Source organism: Salmo salar, chromosome ssa02 (assembly GCF_905237065.1).
Source record: "Salmo salar chromosome ssa02, Ssal_v3.1, whole genome shotgun sequence".
Classification (NCBI taxonomy): Eukaryota; Metazoa; Chordata; class Actinopteri; order Salmoniformes; family Salmonidae; genus Salmo; species Salmo salar.
The window spans coordinates 93,729,072-93,743,319 of record NC_059443.1 but is presented as its reverse complement, the minus strand read 5'-3'; the positions used below and the strand labels follow the sequence as shown (position 1 = coordinate 93,743,319).

Sequence of the window (14,248 nt, the reverse complement as noted above, 5' to 3'; positions counted from 1 at the left end):
TCCACAACACCTAAGAAAAAAACAATGATTTCATTCTAAAGTAAAAAATATAGATATGGATACCGACCTTCAGATTTTGACAGTGACGTTGTAAGCACCGTGACAAAAGTATGTATCGTCTGAACGTCCAATTCCACTGAGAATTAATTTTCACTTCATCTTCAGAAAACACTGTTTTTTTAAAAGCTTTGCTGCCCCGTGTGAGGATCGAACTCACGACCTTCAGATTACGAGACTGACGCGCTACCTACTGCGCTAACGAGGCACATCTAATCAACAAATCTAAAGAAAAAAATATCAATACCGACCTTCACTTTTTGACAGACGTTGTAAGCACCGTGCCAAAATGTATGGTCTGAAAAACCACAACACCTGAGAAAAAAACAATGATTTCATTCTAAAGTAAAACAATTTGATATCGACCTTAAGATGTGGTTTCCACCGTGACAAAAGTATGTATTGTCTGAAAGTCCAAAACCACTGAGAATTAATTTTCACCTTGAGACAACACTGTCTTTTTATAAGGTTTGCTGCCCCGTGTGAGGATCGAACTCACAACCTTCAGCTTATGAGACTGACGCGCTACCTACTTCGCTAACGAAGCACATTTAATCAACAAATCGAAAGAAAAAATTAGCGATACCGACCTTCACTTTTTGACAGTGACGTTGTAAGCACCGTGCCAAAATGTATGGTCTGAAAGTCCACAATACCTGAGAAAAAAACTATGATTTCATTCTAAAGTAAAAAATATAGATATAGACCTTAAGATGTGGTATCCACCGTGACAAAAGTATGTATTGTCTGAAAGTCCAAAACATCTGAGAATTAATTTTCACTTCATCTTCAGAGAACACTTTCTTTTTAAATCTTTGCTGCCCCATGTGAGGATCGAACTCGCGAGCTTCAGATTATGAGACTGACGCGCTACCTACTGCGCTAACGAAGCACATTTAATAAACAAATCGAAAGAAAAAAATATCGATACCGACCTTCACTTTTTGACAGTGACGTTGTAAGCACCGTGCCAAAATGTATGGTCTGAAAAACCACAACACCTGAGAAAAAAACAATGATTTCATTCTAAAGTAAAACAATTTGATATCGACCTTAAGATGTGGTATCCACTGTGACAAAAGTATATATTGTCTGGAAGTCCAAAACCACTGAGAATTAATTTTCACTTCATCTTCAGACAACACTTTCTTATTAAAAGCTTTGCTGCCCCGTGTGAGGATCGAACTCACGACCTTCAGATTATGAGACTGACGCGCTACCTACTGCGCTAACGAAGCACATTTAATCGACAAATCGAAAGAAAAAAATATCGATACCGACCTTCACTTTTTGACAGTGACGTTGTAAGCACCGTGCCAAAAGGTATGGTCTGAAAAACCACAACACCTGAGAAAAAACAATGATTTCATTCTAAAGTAAAACAATTTGATATCGACCTTAAGATGTGGTTTCCACCGTGACAAAAGTATGTATTGTCTGAAAGTCCAAAACCAGTGAGAATTAATTTTCACCTTCAGACAACACTGTCTTTCTATAAGCTTTGCTGCCCCGTGTGAGGATCGAACTCACGACCTTCAGATTATGAGACTGACGCACTGCCTGCTGCGCCAACGAGGCACTTTTAAACATTGAGCGTAAAGAAAAAATATCGATAACGACCTTCAGATTTTGACAGTGACGTTGTAAGCACCGTGCCAAAATGTATGGTCTGAAAGTCCACATCACCTGAGAAAAAAACAATGATTTCATTCTAAAGTAAAAAATATAGATATGGATTCCGACCTTCAGATTTTGACAGTGACGTTGTAAGCACCGTGACAAAGTATGTATCGTCTGAACGTCCAATACCACTGAGAATTAATTTTCACTTCATCTTCAGAAAACAGTGTTTTTTTAAAAGCTTTGCTGCCATGTGTGAGGATCGAACTCAGGACCTTCAGATTATGAGACTGACGCGCTGCCTGCTGCGCCAACGAGGCACGTTTAAACATTAAGCGTAAAGAAAAAATATCGATAACGACTTTCACTTTTTGACAGTGACGTTGTAAGCACCGTGCCAAAATGTATGGTCTGAAAAACCACAACACCTGAGAAAAAAACAATGATTTCATTCTAAAGTAAAAAATATAGATATCGACCTTAAGATGTGGTATCCACTGTGAAAAAAGTATGTATTGTCTGGAAGTCCAAAACCACCGAGAATTAATTTTCACTTCATCTTCAGACAACACTTTCTTATTAACAGCATTGCTGCCCCGTGTGAGGATCGAACTCACGACGTTCAGATTATGAGACTGAGGCGCTACCTACTGTGCTAACGAGGCACATCTAATCAACAATTCGAAAGAAAAAATTATCAATACCGACCTTCACTTTTTGACAGTGACGTTGTAAGCACCGTGCCAAAATGTATGGTCTGAAAAACCACAACACCTGAGAAAAAAACAATGATTTCATTCTAAAGTAAAACAATTTGATATCGACCTTAAGATGTGGTTTCCACCGTGACAAAAGTATGTATTGTCTGAAAGTCCAAAACCAGTGAGAATTAATTTTCACCTTCAGACAACACTGTCTTTCTATAAGCTTTGCTGCCCCGTGTGAGGATGGAACTCACGACCTTCAGATTATGAGACTGACGCACTGCCTGCTGCGCCAACGAGGCACTTTTAAACATTGAGCGTAAAGAAAAAATATCGATAACGACCTTCAGATTTTGACAGTGACGTTGTAAGCACCGTGCCAAAATGTATGGTCTGAAAGTCCACATCACCTGAGAAAAAAACAATGATTTCATTCTAAAGTAAAAAATATAGATATGGATTCCGACCTTCAGATTTTGACAGTGACGTTGTAAGCACCGTGACAAAAGTATGTATCGTCTGAACGTCCAATACCACTGAGAATTAATTTTCACTTCATCTTCAGAAAACAGTGTTTTTTTAAAAGCTTTGCTGCCCCGTGTGAGGATCGAACTCACGACCTTCAGATTATGAGACTGACGCGCTGCCTGCAGCGCCAACGAGGCACGTTTAAACATTAAGCGTAAAGAAAAAATATCGATAACGACTTTCACTTTTTGACAGTGACGTTGTAAGCACCGTGCCAAAATGTATGGTCTGAAAAACCACAACACCTGAGAAAAAAACAATGATTTCATTCTAAAGTAAAAAATATAGATATCGACCTTAAGATGTGGTATCCACTGTGACAAAAGTATGTATTGTCTGGAAGTCCAAAACCACTGAGAATTAATTTTCACTTCATCTTCAGACAACACTTTCTTATTAACAGCATTGCTGCCCCGTGTGAGGATCGAACTCACGACCTTCAGATTATGAGACTGAGGCGCTGCATGCTGCACCAACGAGGCACATTAAAGCATTAAGTGTAAGAAAAAATATAGATACCGACCTTCAGATTTTGACAGTGACGTTGTAAGCACCGTGCCAAAATGTATGGTCTGAAAGTCCACAACACCTAAGAAAAAAACAATGATTTCATTCTAAAGTAAAAAATATAGATATGGATACCGACCTTCAGATTTTGACAGTGACGTTGTAAGCACCGTGACAAAAGTATGTATAGTCTGAACGTCCAATTCCACTGAGAATTAATTTTCACTTCATCTTCAGAAAACACTGTTTTTTTAAAAGCTTTGCTGCCCCGTGTGAGGATCGAACTCACGACCTTCAGATTATGAGACTGACGCACTGCCTGCTGCGCCAACGAGGCACTTTTAAACATTAAGCGTAAAGAAAAAATATCGATAACGACTTTCACTTTTTGACAGTGACGTTGTAAGCACCGTGCCAAAATGTATGGTCTGAAAAACCACAACACCTGAGAAAAAAACAATGATTTCATTCTAAAGTAAAAAATATAGATATCGACGTTAAGATGTGGTATCCACTGTGACAAAAGTATATATTGTCTGGAAGTCCAAAACCACTGAGAATTAATTTTCACTTCATCTTCAGCCAACACTTTCTTATTTAAAGCTTTGCTGCCCCGTGTGAGGATCGAACTCACGACCTTCAGATTATGAGACTGAGGCGCTACCTACTGTGCTAACGAGGCACATCTAATCAACAATTCGAAAGAGAAAATTATCAATACCGACCTTCACTTTTTGACAGTGACGTTGTAAGCACCGTGCCAAAATGTATGGTCTGAAAAACCACAACACCTGAGAAAAAAACAATGATTTCATTCTAAAGTAAAACAATTTGATATCGACCTTTAGATGTGGTTTCCACCGTGACAAAAGTATGTATTGTCTGAAAGTCCAAAACCACTGAGAATTAATTTTCACCTTCAGACAACACTGTCGTTTTATAAGCTTTGCTGCCCCGTGTGAGGATCGAACTCACGACCTTCAGATTATGAGACTGACGCGCTGCCTGCTGCGCCAACGAGGCACTTCTAAACATTAAGCGTAAAGAAAAAATATCGATAACGACCTTCAGATTTTGACAGTGACGTTGTAAGCACCGTGCCAAAATGTATGGTCTGAAAGTCCACATCACCTGAGAAAAAAATATGATTTCATTCTAAAGTAAAAAATATAGATATCGACCTTAAGATGTGGTATCCACTGTGACAAAAGTATGTATTGTCTGAAAGTCCAAAACAACTGAGAATTAATTTTCACTTCATCTTCAGACAACACTGTCTTTTTAAAAGCTTTGCTGCCCCGTGTGAGGATCGAACTCACGACCTTCAGATTATGAGACTGACGCGCTACCTACTGCGCTAACGAAGCACATTTAATCGACAAATCGAAAGAAAAAATATCAATACCGACCTTCACTTTTTGACAGTGACGTTGTAAGCACCGTGCCAAAATGTATGGTCTGAAAAACCACAACACCTGAGAAAAAAACAATGATTTCATTCTAAAGTAAAACAATTTGATATCGACCTTAAGATGTGGTTTCCACCGTGACAAAAGTATGTATTGTCTGAAAGTCCAAAACATCTGAGAATTAAATTTCACTTCATCTTCAGAGAACACTTTCTTTTTAAAATCTTTGCTGCCCCGTGTGAGGATCGAACACGCGACCTTCAGATTATGAGACTGACGCGCTACCTACTGCGCTAACGAAGCACATTTAATCAACAAATCTAAAGAAAAAATTATCGATACCGACCTCCACTTTTTGACAGTGACGTTGTAAGCACCGTGCCAAAATGTATGGTCTGAAAAACCACAACACCTGAGAAAAAAACTATGATTTCATTCTAAAGTAAAACAATTTGATATCGACCTTAAGATGTGGTTTCCACCGTGACAAAAGTATGTATTGTCTGAAAGTCCAAAACCACTGAGAATTTATTTTCACCATCAGACAACAGTCTTTTTATAAGCTTTGCTGCCCCGTGTGAGAATCGAACTCACGACCTTCAAATTATGAGACTGCCGCGCTGCCTGCTGCACCAACGAGGCACATTAAATCGTTAAGTGTAAGAAAAATATCGATACCGACCTTCAGATTTTGACGCTGACGTTGTAAGCACCGTGCCAAAATGTATGGTCTGAAAGTCCACAACACCTGAGAAAAAAACTATGATTTCATTCGAAAGTAAGAAATATAGATATCGACCTTAAGATGTGGTATCCACCGAAACAAAAGTATGTATTGACTGAAAGTCCAAAACATCTGAGAATTAATTGTCACTTATTCTTCAGAGAACACTTTCTTTTTAAAATCTTTGCTGCCCCGTGTGAGGATCTAACTCACGACCTTCAGATTATGATACTGACGCGCTACCTACTGCGCTAACGAAGCACATTTAATCATGAAATCGAAAGAAAAAATTATCGATACCGACCTTCACTTTTTGACAGTGACGTTGTAAGCACCGTGCCAAAATGTATGGTCTGAAAAACCACAACACCTGAGAAAAAAACTATGATTTCATTCTAAAGTAAAAAATATAGATATCGACCTTAAGATGTGGTATCCACTGTGACAAAAGTATGTATTGTCTGGAAGTCCAAAACCACTGAGAATTAATTTTCACTTCATCTTCAGACAACACTTTCTTATTAACAGCATTGCTGCCCCGTGTGAGGATCGAACTAACGACCTTCAGATTATGAGACTGAGGCGCTACCTACTGCGCTAACGAGGCACATCTAATCAAAAATTCGAAAGAGAAAATTATCAATACCGACCTTCACTTTTTGACAGTGACGTTGTAAGCACCGTGCCAAAATGTATGGTCTGAAAAACCACAACACCTGAGAAAAAAACAATGATTTCATTCTAAAGTAAAAAATATAGATATCGACCTTAAGATGTGGTATCCACTGTGACAAAAGTATGTATTGTCTGAAAGTCCGAAACAACTGAGAATTAATTTTCACTTCATCTTCGGACAACACTGTCTTTTTAACAGCTTTGCTGCCCCGTGTGAGGATGTAACTCACGACCTTCAGATTATGAGACTGATGCGCTGCCTGCTGCACCAACGAGGCACATTAAATCATTAAGTGTAAGAAAAAATATCGATACCGACCTTCAGATTTTGACAGAGACGTTGTAAGCACCGTGCCAAAATGTATGGTCTGAAAGTCCACATCACCTGAGAAAAAAACAATGATTTCATTCTAAAGTAAAAAATATAGATATCGACCTTAAGATGTGGTATCCACTGTGACAAAAGTATGTATTGTCTGAAAGTCCAAAACAACTGAGAATTAATTTTCCCTTCATTTTCAGACAACACTGTTTTTTTAAAAGCTTTGCTGCCCCGTGTGAGGATCGAAATCACGACCTTCAAATTATGAGACTGACGCGCTACCTACTGCGCTAACGAAGCACATTTAATCAACAAATCGAAAGAAAAGATTATCGATACCGACCTTCACTTTTTGACAGTGACGTTGTAAGCACCGTGCCAAAATGTATGGTCTGAAAAACCACAACACCTGAGAAAAAAACTATGATTTCATTCTAAAGTAAAACAATTTGATATCGACCTTAAGATGTGGTTTCCACCGTGACAAAAGTATGTATTGTCTGAAAGTCCAAAACCACTGAGAATTAATTTTCACCTTCAGACAACACTGTCTTCCTATAAGCTTTGCTGCCCCTTGTGAGGATCGAACTCACGACCTTCAGATTATGAGACTGACGCGCTACCTACTGCGCTAACGAAGTAGATTTAATCAACAAATCGAAAGAAAAAATATCGATACCGACCTTCACTTTTTGACAGTGACGTTGTAAGCACCGTGCCAAAATGTATGGTCTGAAAAACCACAACACCTGAGAAAAAACTATGATTTCATTCTAAAGTAAAACAATTTGATATCGACCTTAAGATGTGGTTTCCACCGTGACAAAAGTATGTATTGTCTGAAAGTCCAAAACCACTGAGAATTTATTTTCACCATCAGTGAACAGTCTTTTTATAAGCTTTGCTGCCCCGTGTGAGAATCGAACTCACGACCTTCAAATTACGAGACTGACGCGCTGCCTGCTGCACCAACGAGGCACATTAAATCGTTAAGTGTAAGAAAAAATATCGATACCGACCTTCAGATTTTGACGCTGACGTTGTAAGCACCGTGCCAAAATGTATGGTCTGAAAGTCCACATCACCTGAGAAAAAAAATATGATTTCATTCTAAAGTAAAAAATATAGATATCGACCTTAAGATGTGGTATCCACTGTGACAAAAGTATGTATTGTCTGAAAGTCCAAAACAACTGAGAATTAATTTTCACTTCATCTTCAGACAACACTGTCTTTTTAAAAGCTTTGCTGCCCCGTGTGAGGATCGAACTCACGACCTTCAGATTATGAGACTGACGCGCTACCTACTGCGCTAACGAAGCACATTTAATCGACAAATCGAAAGAAAAAAATATCAATACCGACCTTCACTTTTTGACAGTGACGTTGTAAGCACCGTGCCAAAATGTATGGTCTGAAAAACCACAACACCTGAGAAAAAAACAATGATTTCATTCTAAAGTAAAACAATTTGATATCGACCTTAAGATGTGGTTTCCACCGTGACAAAAGTATGTATTGTCTGAAAGTCCAAAACATCTGAGAATTAAATTTCACTTCATCTTCAGAGAACACTTTCTTTTTAAAATCTTTGCTGCCCCGTGTGAGGATCGAACACGCGACCTTCAGATTATGAGACTGACGCGCTACCTACTGCGCTAACGAAGCACATTTAATCGACAAATCTAAAGAAAAATTATCGATACCGACCTCCACTTTTTGACAGTGACGTTGTAAGCACCGTGCCAAAATGTATGGTCTGAAAAACCACAACACCTGAGAAAAAAACTATGATTTCATTCTAAAGTAAAACAATTTGATATCGACCTTAAGATGTGGTTTCCACCGTGACAAAAGTATGTATTGTCTGAAAGTCCAAAACCACTGAGAATTTATTTTCACCATCAGACAACAGTCTTTTTATAAGCTTTGCTGCCCCGTGTGAGAATCGAACTCACGACCTTCAAATTATGAGACTGCCGCGCTGCCTGCTGCACCAACGAGGCACATTAAATCGTTAAGTGTAAGAAAAAATATCGATACCGACCTTCAGATTTTGACGCTGACGTTGTAAGCACCGTGCCAAAATGTATGGTCTGAAAGTCCACAACACCTGAGAAAAAAACTATGATTTCATTCGAAAGTAAGAAATATAGATATCGACCTTAAGATGTGGTATCCACCGAAACAAAAGTATGTATTGTCTGAAAGTCCAAAACATCTGAGAATTAATTGTCACTTATTCTTCAGAGAACACTTTCTTTTTAAAATCTTTGCTGCCCCGTGTGAGGATCTAACTCACGACCTTCAGATTATGAGACTGACGCGCTACCTACTGCGCTAACGAAGCACATTTAATCATGAAATCGAAAGAAAAATTATCGATACCGACCTTCACTTTTTGACAGTGACGTTGTAAGCACCGTGCCAAAATGTATGGTCTGAAAAACCACAACACCTGAGAAAAAAACTATGATTTCATTCTAAAGTAAAAAATATAGATATTCGACCTTAAGATGTGGTATCCACTGTGACAAAAGTATGTATTGTCTGGAAGTCCAAAACCACTGAGAATTAATTTTCACTTCATCTTCAGACAACACTTTCTTATTAACAGCATTGCTGCCCCGTGTGAGGATCGAACTCACGACCTTCAGATTATGAGACTGAGGCGCTACCTACTGCGCTAACGAGGCACATCTAATCAAAAATTCGAAAGAGAAAATTATCAATACCGACCTTCACTTTTTGACAGTGACGTTGTAAGCACCGTGCCAAAATGTATGGTCTGAAAAACCACAACACCTGAGAAAAAAACAATGATTTCATTCTAAAGTAAAAAATATAGATATCGACCTTAAGATGTGGTATCCACTGTGACAAAAGTATGTATTGTCTGAAAGTCCGAAACCACTGAGAATTAATTTTCACTTCATCTTCAGACAACACTGTCTTTTTAACAGCTTTGCTGCCCCGTGTGAGGATGTAACTCACGACCTTCAGATTATGAGACTGACGCGCTGCCTGCTGCACCAACGAGGCACATTAAATCATTAAGTGTAAGAAAAATATCGATACCGACCTTCAGATTTTGACAGAGACGTTGTAAGCACCGTGCCAAAATGTATGGTCTGAAAGTCCACATCACCTGAGAAAAAAACAATGATTTCATTCTAAAGTAAAAAATATAGATATCGACCTTAAGATGTGGTATCCACTGTGACAAAAGTATGTATTGTCTGAAAGTCCAAAACAACTGAGAATTAATTTTCCCTTCATTTTCAGACAACACTGTTTTTTAAAAGCTTTGCTGCCCCGTGTGAGGATCGAACTCACGACCTTCAAATTATGAGACTGACGCGCTACCTACTGCGCTAACGAAGCACATTTAATCAACAAATCGAAAGAAAAGATTATCGATACCGACCTTCACTTTTTGACAGTGACGTTGTAAGCACCGTGCCAAAATGTATGGTCTGAAAAACCACAACACCTGAGAAAAAAACTATGATTTCATTCTAAAGTAAAACAATTTGATATCGACCTTAAGATGTGGTTTCCACCGTGACAAAAGTATGTATTGTCTTAAAGTCCAAAACCACTGAGAATTAATTTTCACTCTCAGACAACAGTCTTTTTATAAGCTTTGCTGCCCCTTGTGAGGATCGAACTCACGACCTTCAGATTATGAGACTGACTCGCTGCCTGCTGCACCAACGAGGCAAATGAAATCATTTAGTGTAAGAAAAAATATCGATACCGACCTTCAGATTTTGACAGTGACGTTGTAAGCACCGTATCAAAATGTATGGTCTGAAAAACCACAACACCTGAGAAAAAAATTATGATTTCATTCTAAAGTAAAACAATTTGATATCGACCTTAAGATGTGGTTTCCACCGTGACAAAAGTATGTATTGTCTGAAAGTCCAAAACCACTGAGAATTAATTTTCACCTTCAGACAACACTGTCTTCCTATAAGCTTTGCTGCCCCTTGTGAGGATCGAACTCACGACCTTCAGATTATGAGACTGACGCGCTACCTACTGCGCTAACGAAGTAGATTTAATCAACAAATCGAAAGAAAAAAATATCGATACCGACCTTCACTTTTTGACAGTGACGTTGTAAGCACCGTGCCAAAATGTATGGTCTGAAAAACCACAACACCTGAGAAAAAAACTATGATTTCATTCTAAAGTAAAACAATTTGATATCGACCTTAAGATGTGGTTTCCACCGTGACAAAAGTATGTATTGTCTGAAAGTCCAAAACCAGTGAGAATTAATTTTCACCTTCAGACAACACTGTCTTTCTATAAGCTTTGCTGCCCCGTGTGAGGATCGAACTCACAACCTTCAGATTATGAGACTGACGCACTGCCTGCTGCGCCAACGAGGCACGTTTAAACATTGAGCGTAAAGAAAAAATATCGATAACGACCTTCAGATTTTGACGCTGACGTTGTAAGCACCGTGCCAAAATGTATGGTCTGAAAGTCCACATCACCTGAGAAAAAAACAATGATTTCATTCTAAAGTAAAAAATATAGATATGGATTCCGACCTTCAGATTTTGACAGTGACGTTGTAAGCACCGTGACAAAAGTATGTATCGTCTGAACGTCCAATACCACTGAGAATTAATTTTCACTTCATCTTCAGAAAACACTGTTTTTTTAAAAGCTTTGCTGCCCCGTGTGAGGATCGAACTCACGACCTTCAGATTATGAGACTGACGCCCTGCCTGCTGCGCCAACGAGGCATTTTTAAACATTAAGCGTAAAGAAAAAATATCGATAACGACTTTCACTTTTTGACAGTGACGTTGTAAGCACCGTGCCAAAATGTATGGTCTGAAAAACCACAACACCTGAGAAAAAAACTATGATTTCATTCTAAAGTAAAAAATATAGATATCGACCTTAAGATGTGGTATCCACTGTGACAAAAGTATGTATTGTCTGGAAGTCCAAAACCACTGAGAATTAATTTTCACTTCATCTTCAGACAACACTTTCTTATTAAAAGCTTTGCTGCCCTGTGTGAGGATCGAACTCACGACCTTCAGATTATGAGACTGACGCGCTACCTACTGCGCTAACGAGGCACATCTAATCAACAAATCGAAAGAAAAAATTATCAATACCGACCTTCACTTTTTGACAGTGACGTTGTAAGCACCGTGCTAAAATGTATGGTCTGAAAAACCACAACACCTGAGAAAAAAACAATGATTTCATTCTAAAGTAAAACAATTTGATATCGACCTTAAGATGTGGTTTCCACCGTGACAAAAGTATGTATTGTCTGAAAGTCCAAAACCACTGAGAATTAATTTTCACCTTCAGACAACACTGTCTTTTTATAAGGTTTGCTGCCCCGTGTGAGGATCGAACTCACAACCTTCAGCTTATGAGACTGACGCGCTACCTACTTCGCTAACGAAGCACATTTAATCAACAAATCAAAAGAAAAAATTAGCGATACCGACCTTCACTTTTTGACAGTGACGTTGTAAGCACGGTGCCAAAAGGTATGGTCTGAAAAACCACAACACCTGAGAAAAAAACAATGATTTCATTCTAAAGTAAAACAATTTGATATCGACCTTAAGATGTGGTTTCCACCGTGACAAAAGTATGTATTGTCTGAAAGTCCAAAACCAGTGAGAATTAATTTTCACCTTCAGACAACACTGTCTTTCTATAAGCTTTGCTGCCCCGTGTGAGGATGGAACTCACGACCTTCAGATTATGAGACTGACGCACTGCCTGCTGCGCCAACGAGGCACTTTTAAACATTGAGCGTAAAGAAAACATATCGATAACGACCTTCAGATTTTGACAGTGACGTTGTAAGCACCGTGCCAAAATGTATGGTCTGAAAAACCACAACACCTGAGAAAAAAACAATGATTTCATTCTAAAGTAAAAAATATAGATATCGACCTTAAGATGTGGTATCCACTGTGACAAAAGTATGTATTGTCTGGAAGTCCAAAACCACTGAGAATTAATTTTCACTTCATCTTCAGACAACACTTTCTTATTAACAGCATTGCTGCCCCGTGTGAGGATCGAACTCACGACCTTCAGATTATGAGACTGAGGCGCTACCTACTGTGCTAACGAGGCACACCTAATCAACAATTCGAAAGAAAAAATTATCAATACCGACCTTCACTTTTTGACAGTGACGTTGTAAGCACCGTGCCAAAAGGTATGGTCTGAAAAACCACAACACCTGAGAAAAAAACAATGATTTCATTCTAAAGTAAAACAATTTGATATCGACCTTAAGATTAAGTTTCCACCGTGACAAAAGTATGTATTGTCTGAAAGTCCAAAACCAGTGAGAATTAATTTTCACCTTCAGACAACACTGTCTTTCTATAAGCTTTGCTGCCCCGTGTGAGGATCGAACTCACAACCTTCAGATTATGAGACTGACGCACTGCCTGCTGCGCCAACGAGGCACGTTTAAACATTGAGCGTAAAGACAAAATATCGATAACAACCTTCAGATTTTGACAGTGACGTTGTAAGCACCGTGCCAAAATGTATGGTCTGAAAGTCCACATCACCTGAGAAAAAAACAATGATTTCATTCTAAAGTAAAAAATATAGATATGGATTCCGACCTTCAGATTTTGACAGTGACGTTGTAAGCACCGTGACAAAAGTATGTATCGTCTGAACGTCCAATACCACTGAGAATTAATTTTCACTTCATCTTCAGAAAACACTGTTTTTTTAAAAGCTTTGCTGCCCCGTGTGAGGATCGAACTCACGACCTTCAGATTATGAGACTGACGCCCTGCCTGCTGCGCCAACGAGGCACTTTTAAACATTAAGCGTAAAGAAAAAATATCGATAACGACTTTCACTTTTTGACAGTGACGTTGTAAGCACCGTGCCAAAATGTATGGTCTGAAAAACCACAACACCTGAGAAAAAAACAATGATTTCATTCTAAAGTAAAAAATATAGATATCGACCTTAAGATGTGGTATCCACTGTGACAAAAGTATGTATTGTCTGGAAGTCCAAAACCACTGAGAATTAATTTTCACTTCATCTTCAGACAACACTTTCTTATTAAAAGCTTTGCTGCCCTGTGTGAGGATCGAACTCACGACCTTCAGATTATGAGACTGACGCGCTACCTACTGCGCTAACGAGGCACATCTAATCAACAAATCGAAAGAAAAAATTATCAATACCGACCTTCACTTTTTGACAGTGACGTTGTAAGCACCGTGCTAAAATGTATGGTCTGAAAAACCACAACACCTGAGAAAAAAACAATGATTTCATTCTAAAGTAAAACAATTTGATATCGACCTTAAAGTGTGGTTTCCACCGTGACAAAAGTATGTATTGTCTGAAAGTCCAAAACCACTGAGAATTAATTTTCACCTTCAGACAACACTGTGTTTTTATAAGGTTTGCTGCCCCGTGTGAGGATCGAACTCACAACCTTCAGCTTATGAGACTGACGCGCTACCTACTTCGCTAACGAAGCACATTTAATCAACAAATCGAAAGAAAAAATTAGCGATACCGACCTTCACTTTTTGACAGTGACGTTGTAAGCACCGTGCCAAAATGTATGGTCTGAAAGTCCACAATACCTGAGAAAAAAACTATTATTTCATTCTAAAGTAAAAAATATAGATATCGACCTTAAGATGTGGTA

General features: G+C 38.6%; 9 non-coding genes across 9 annotated transcripts; all 9 read right to left on the bottom strand.

The window, feature by feature from the left end:
* Positions 1 to 192: 192 nt before the first annotated feature.
* trnat-cgu (transfer RNA threonine (anticodon CGU)) lies at positions 193 to 265 on the bottom strand. Its single transcript has one exon. It is a non-coding gene; the product is annotated as a tRNA-Thr (tRNA).
* Positions 266 to 1,222: 957 nt separating this feature from the next.
* Positions 1,223 to 1,295, bottom strand: trnam-cau (transfer RNA methionine (anticodon CAU)). Its single transcript has one exon. It is a non-coding gene; the product is annotated as a tRNA-Met (tRNA).
* A 3,071-nt stretch (positions 1,296 to 4,366) lies between these two features.
* On the bottom strand, positions 4,367 to 4,439 carry trnam-cau (transfer RNA methionine (anticodon CAU)). The gene has a single exon. It is a non-coding gene; the product is annotated as a tRNA-Met (tRNA).
* Positions 4,440 to 4,710: 271 nt separating this feature from the next.
* trnam-cau (transfer RNA methionine (anticodon CAU)) lies at positions 4,711 to 4,783 on the bottom strand. Its single transcript has one exon. It is a non-coding gene; the product is annotated as a tRNA-Met (tRNA).
* Positions 4,784 to 7,451: 2,668 nt separating this feature from the next.
* On the bottom strand, positions 7,452 to 7,524 carry trnat-cgu (transfer RNA threonine (anticodon CGU)). Its single transcript has one exon. It is a non-coding gene; the product is annotated as a tRNA-Thr (tRNA).
* Positions 7,525 to 7,795: 271 nt separating this feature from the next.
* Positions 7,796 to 7,868, bottom strand: trnam-cau (transfer RNA methionine (anticodon CAU)). Its single transcript has one exon. It is a non-coding gene; the product is annotated as a tRNA-Met (tRNA).
* A 1,301-nt stretch (positions 7,869 to 9,169) lies between these two features.
* On the bottom strand, positions 9,170 to 9,242 carry trnam-cau (transfer RNA methionine (anticodon CAU)). The gene has a single exon. It is a non-coding gene; the product is annotated as a tRNA-Met (tRNA).
* Positions 9,243 to 11,584: 2,342 nt separating this feature from the next.
* On the bottom strand, positions 11,585 to 11,657 carry trnam-cau (transfer RNA methionine (anticodon CAU)). The gene has a single exon. It is a non-coding gene; the product is annotated as a tRNA-Met (tRNA).
* Positions 11,658 to 13,660: 2,003 nt separating this feature from the next.
* On the bottom strand, positions 13,661 to 13,733 carry trnam-cau (transfer RNA methionine (anticodon CAU)). Its single transcript has one exon. It is a non-coding gene; the product is annotated as a tRNA-Met (tRNA).
* Positions 13,734 to 14,248: the final 515 nt, after the last annotated feature.